The sequence below is a fragment of the Nematolebias whitei genome, chromosome 2, assembly GCF_014905685.2.
Source record: "Nematolebias whitei isolate Nwh7 chromosome 2, NemWhi1, whole genome shotgun sequence".
Classification (NCBI taxonomy): domain Eukaryota; kingdom Metazoa; phylum Chordata; class Actinopteri; order Cyprinodontiformes; family Rivulidae; genus Nematolebias; species Nematolebias whitei.
The window spans coordinates 23,664,051-23,670,222 of NC_056499.1; the positions used below are offsets into that span (position 1 = coordinate 23,664,051).

Below are 6,172 nucleotides of genomic sequence, written 5' to 3' on the forward strand. Positions count from 1 at the left end.
GACATGAACTCTGCTGACAGCACAGTGTCCTCTGCTGGTAAAGTGTGGCAGAGGGGGTTTACACCACCACCAGTCTGGATAAACAGATAAAATGCACCTCAAGGGCAAGTGAGCTGATGCTTTTCCATGGTCAGCCTGGCTCAGCTTACTGGTCAGGTAAATTACCCTGGTAGACTCAGCATTCTTTCAACCCAGCATGTTTATTTATTTCAGCAACCCTCAGTAGACATCAGTTTAATAATTGCCTTCAGTAGCTGTCGAACAATCGCTGGCCTCTCAGGTTGTCTCCCAAAGAGAAATAAACCAGATCATTGTTTTAATGTTTACCCTCAGCTATTTTGCAAGCAGGGTGAAACCTCATATGGATAACTATATACTTTTTCCCTTTATGGCATTTTAATGATTGTTAATGACTGTCCTGTTACAGATTGGTGGAGACAACTGGTGCAAACTACCTCAACATGGACTAAGAGGCCTGTCTCAGTAACAACACAACAACATGGAAGGATGTGTTTGTTTGCATTTGTTACTTTGTAAAGACCATTTTTCTAACAGTATGGGGCTGCTATACAGCCCGGGCCCCATAAGAAGCAGTGCCATTTTGGGGTTAGGGGTAAGGTTAGGGTTAGGTATGTACTGGTAATGGTTAGATTTAGGGTAAGGGTCAAGATTAGGCTATAGAAATGAATGGAAAATGAATGGAAGTCAATGCAAAGTCCCTGTAAAGATAGCAAGACAAACCTGGTTGTGTGTGTGTGTGTTACATCCTCTACCTCAGGGTGGGAGCAGAAGGAAGGTGACACATTGTGCCTCTCCAGCATATAAATGGAGCCTTCTGCCCGCTGGCACTACAGCATGACAGTTTAGTAAGTTTCTTCTCCCTGAACGTGCAGCTCGTCCCAAGGTCACAACTCACCTGCAGCTCTGATCTTTAACAAAGCAGCCTCCAACTGATTTGTCACTTACCATCCAATACAACATGGCAACTTTATGGGGACTCAGCGGCACGGGGAAGATCAGCCATGACTTTAGCATCACAAGGATCATCATGCACTCCATAAAAAACAAGCTCAGTATTTTGTCGATGTAACAAAGGGTGTATAATTTCATTCTACCAGAGCTGACCTTTTGCTCCAACTGTCCAGATAGCAGCCATTGTATCGAGAAGCATTGAGCGTGCAAAAGATTTAGCCAAGAAACACTTATGAGAAACTGGCCAGTGACCCAGACTTTGGTGAGTTTTGGAAATGGGACCAACCTGACTTCACATCAGAAAAGATGTTGCTTTGGTGGAACTGTTAGGATGATAAAAATGAAACACCTCTCTTGCAGACATTGTATTGTATTCAGGTCTCTCTTGTATTGAGTCCCCCAGGCTCAGTGGGATTAACCTGTATAAATAAAGGTTGAATGAATGAAAGTATACCTGGGGGTGCTGCACACAAACCAATGGCGAGTTGGTCTCCTGTTCCTTAAGTCTAGGACGAATGTGCTGCGTGAGAAACCCATTGCTATGAACTCCAGGCAGGTGGAAGACCTGGTCAAAGAAGCCAAGAGAAACAATGTCTTCTTCATGGAGGCAAGGTAGAGCGTTAGTCATACCCCCCACCACCACCACCACCCACCACCCCCCCAACACACACACACACACTTGTGACAGAACATAAAAGGAGCGGTAATGATCACATGCAATTCTTTGTTAGAAAGTCAGATAATTGTAAGTGTTTATCATGATTTTAACATTTGTCTTTGTACATCTGTGACAGATGTGATGATCAAATGCCTCAGTGGATAAACTCTAATCTGAATTCCTTAAGGCAAGGACGAATGTGCTGTGTAAGAAACCCTTTGCTATGAACTCCAGGCAGGTGGAAGACGTTTCAGCACACAAAAAAAGAAAGAAACTGTCCAGATGACCTGACTGAAAAATATTAGATATACCTGGATTATTGAGCATGGACTTTGTTGTTTTCAACCAGTTTGACAAGACTGTCAACAAGGAAGAGGGCCGGCAATGGAGGAGGGGGCATACTAACGAGACCATCTTATCACAAGCAGAACTGGTTTGTTCCACTTTGGTGTAAGCTGTTGGTGGAAGAATCAGTTTTGTTGTGTGCTTCCTTGACTGATGAAGCCTTCCGGATCAAAGGCGAAATGTTTCTGCACAAAAAAAAGAAACTGTCCAGATGACCTGAATGAAAAATGTTGGATTGTATACCTGGATTATTGAGCATGGACTTTATTCTAATCTGAATTGTTTTCTGACTTTGGACTACAAGTAGTTTTATGCTCTGTCCCTTTTCAGGCCGTCTGGTCCTATAGTTTCCCAGTTCATGCTGAGGTTCGCAGGCAGCTGGAGGAGGAGGCAGTAGGGAAGGGGAAACTGGTGAAGGCTTATACCATGGCTCTCCTCAGCTCCACGTCTCCCTCTCCATGGAGAAATAACTGGGTGGAGGAGTCCTGCTGGACATAGGCGTGTACTGCCTGCAGTTTATGCTGATGGCGTTTAATGGTGAGAGGCGTTAAACAGACCACAGGGGTGCTGCTTGACTCGGATAATGGCTCAGCACACAGGTCATGCAGCAAGCGTGAGCTGTACATCAGAATTATTAACCACACAACATGGATGAGCCATCACAAACGGAGCCTTAACCGTATTGAACAACACAAGCGGTGAAGGATCCTTTGAGTGACGTGAGAGAATGTTTGACTGAAAAATCACATGTAAATTAACTTCAATGTAAATACCTCAAGGCACAGCCGTTCTCTCAGAAAATCAAAGACCTATTATTATTAAAATGCCACACTAATCCAAATCCCTCTCAGAGAATGCAGTAATACAGTGAAACTGACAGGAAAATATCCATGTCTCACAAAAACAAATCTACTTTAAGACCATCACACAGTCCATGCAATACCACCTTCTTGCCATCATAGCAACCTCTTACATATACATGTATGAAAAACAGTTTATTTATTGCATTTGCTTTGACATGGTATATCCATCTAATATCTTCCACTTGTTCCGAAGTCGGGTCGCGGGCCAGCCGCTTAATCATGGAGGTCCAGACATCTCTCTCCACAGCCACCTCTTCCAGCTCTTCTGGGAGGACTCCAAGGCGTTCGCAGACCAACCGAGAAACATAGTCTCTCCACAGTGTTCTGTGTCTTCCCCAGGGTCTACTTCCAGTCGGACATGCCTGAAGCACCTCCCTAGGGAGACGCCCAGGAAGCATCCATACCAGATGCCTGCACCACCTCAACGCCTCCTTTCGATGTGGAGGAGCAGCGACTCTACGCTGCATCTCTCCCAGATAACTGAACTTCTCACCCTATCTCTAAGAGAGAGTCCAGCTACTCTGCAGAGAAAACTCATTTCAACCACCTGTATCTGCGATTTCATTATTTTGGTCACTACCCAAAGATCGTAGCCATAGGTGAGGGTCAGAATGTAGACCGACCGGTAAACAGAGAGCTTTGCCTTACAGCTCAGCTCCCTCTTCACCACAAAAGACCGGCACAGAGTCCGCAATACTGCAGATGCTGCACCAATCTGTCTGTCAATCTCTCGCTCCATTGTTTCCTCACTCATGAACAAAACCCAGAGATACTGGAACTCCTCCATTTGACACAGAAGCTCACCATCAACCCGAAGAGAGCAATCCACCCTTTTCCAAGTGAGGACCGTGGCCTTAAATTTGGAGGTGCTGATTCTCATCGACATTAAGGTCATAAAGAACTGAAATTCAAAGCAAAAGTCATACGAACCATCAATTATTTTTATATTTATTCTCTTATTCTTTGCTCACAGATTTCCATAAAAAAATAATATTTGACATGTTTGGCAGGAGTGGATGAGTCAGTGGTTGTTGTGATGAAGTTTTTTGGGAACAGGATGACCCTCTGTGTCTTTTCTATTGCACCTCGGCTTCCAAACGATGCTGTCGTCAGTGTCACCAAGGGCTCTATTAAAGTCTGTTAAACTAAGTGCTTCACAGGAGCATTTGACCTAATTTTTAATACAAAGAACGTACAAAGACTTAACCTGAACCGGATACGTCTTCCAGTCAAATCAAACAGTTTCAGGCTGATTGTGTTGGTTGATTTATGGCTCTTCAGGTCCTTGACCTCATGCACCGCCACACCAAGCTGGTGCTGAAGGACAAAGACACCTATACCCTCTGCCTGAACCGTGTCTTCCTCTGAATTTCCCCCATACAGCACTGGGCTATGCTACGAGGCTGAGGAAGTGAGACGGTGTCTGCTGAAAGGTAGGTCAGGATAAAAGGAAAGGCGTGTGTTAGTCTTCAGAACGATCGTATTGTTTGAACAGCTTGAATCAATCGTTTCAAAGGGAAGGTGAGTTTAAAGGGAAGACGCTGCAATTCGGTGAAACAGTTGCTTCTGCTGAGCGTTCAGATGACTCGTCCTACGCGTTCGTCAGATTGTGTCAGCATCCACGCTGCTGTCTGACCTTGAAATGTCCTCTGCCATACATTGCGTTTACAGACTGGTAGTTTTAGCTACTTAATGTTTATTTGCATAATCTTTGCACACCTGCTTTTACCACACTACATGCTTCATTATGAATGTACATATTTTATAGTGTTTTTGCACAAACCTGTGTCCCTCTGTGTGACGGCTGTCCTCCTTTTTGCATCTGCAAGACTAAAGGAAAGCCCGTGGATGCCTCTGTCAGAGTCAGTTCTACTGTCGGAGCTCATGGATGAAATCAGGAAACAGGTGGGAGTCGTCTTCAGCCAGGACAGACAGTGACATCGCTCCGAAGCAGAGCGGAAGAGGGAGCTGCATCAGACATGGCACAGTGGGACAGAGTTGCTGCAGAAATAAGACAAATTGAAGGAACAATCAGTAAGAAAATGAAAACAACTGGGTGTTGATCTCCAAGTAGTTTTCCCTCACATGCTTGAAAGCTTCAAACATTGATAATATTCTACAATGTACATGGTAAACATCATAACTTAGCTAAAAGATGATACAAAATAAATCATACTGTAAACATGTACTCTGAGTGCCTCCGCGTCCTGTAATGGATCCTTAAAGCCATAAATACAGGTGTCACTACAAGGTGTGTGACGGATGAATTCAAATCTTGTTGATTTCTCATTTAACTGAGTAGCTCAGTTAAATGGAGGTGTTCTGTCTTGTTGACTGCAGAAAAGCACAAATCGATTTAAAAATAGGTCACACTGTCTACTTTTCAAGGTTAGGACAGTGAAAGGCTTCTATGAGTCAGCAGAGAGCACGGCTCAGTAAATGCTCTCAGCCTCTTGGGCTCATGGGGCATTAGAAAATGTAAAGACACACTCTATGCATTCCATGAATGGGAAATGAAACATTTTAATATAATTTTGCTCTTCTTCATTGCTTTTCCACACACCCGCCTCTAGATTATTTCTTTGCAGATGTTCAAGCAACTGACCTGCAAATTATTTTCTCTAGATTTTTTTTAGATATGTGTTAGATTCGATATAGCCGTCTATAATTGGCCAGGATTCCTGAGTCAAGATTATGTTTCTTAAGTAAAGTTTAATTACAGTAATCTTAAAGCTCTGTGGTACGTAACCATTCATCTTAGCAAGGTGTTTATTAGAAAACGCTGTAACCAATTTTAATCTCTTCCATCACTGTTTTCCTGTCTTGCAGAGCAATACAGCAGAGAACAGTGACTTAGATCATCTAGTTGATCATCTTACAGCTTTAATGCAAACTTCACTCAATAAAACTGCTCTGCTGAAAAAGAAAGTAATCAATCAGAGAAGACTGTCCCCTTGGTTGAAGTCTGAGTTACGTACTTTAAAACAGGCATCTAGAAAGCTGGAAAGAAAATGGCGCTCCACTAAGATGATTTTTATTTTATTTTTTATCTTGTAGAGATAGCCTGTAAAACTTATAAACAAGCTCTCCATAAAGCTTTATTACTCATCTTTAATAGATGAGAATGTATATAACCACAGGTTCCTTTTCAGTACTGTCCTATCACATGTACAACTGTGAATAAATTGTTTTAAAAATGAAAAATATAAGCTTTTTCTTACATGTTTTAAACAAAGTATTGGGATAACAATTGTTTTGAAGCTGACCTCTAACTGCTGATTAAAAACTAACATTGAACGAAATTAAAAGACCAGAAAGTGCAATATAAAAATGC

The 6,172-nt window shown here is 42.6% G+C and overlaps 1 pseudogene; it reads left to right on the forward strand.

Moving 5' to 3' along the window:
• The first annotated feature begins 979 nt into the window (after window positions 1-979).
• Window positions 980-4,776, forward strand: LOC119426329 (annotated as a pseudogene).
• The last annotated feature ends 1,396 nt before the right edge of the window (window positions 4,777-6,172 follow it).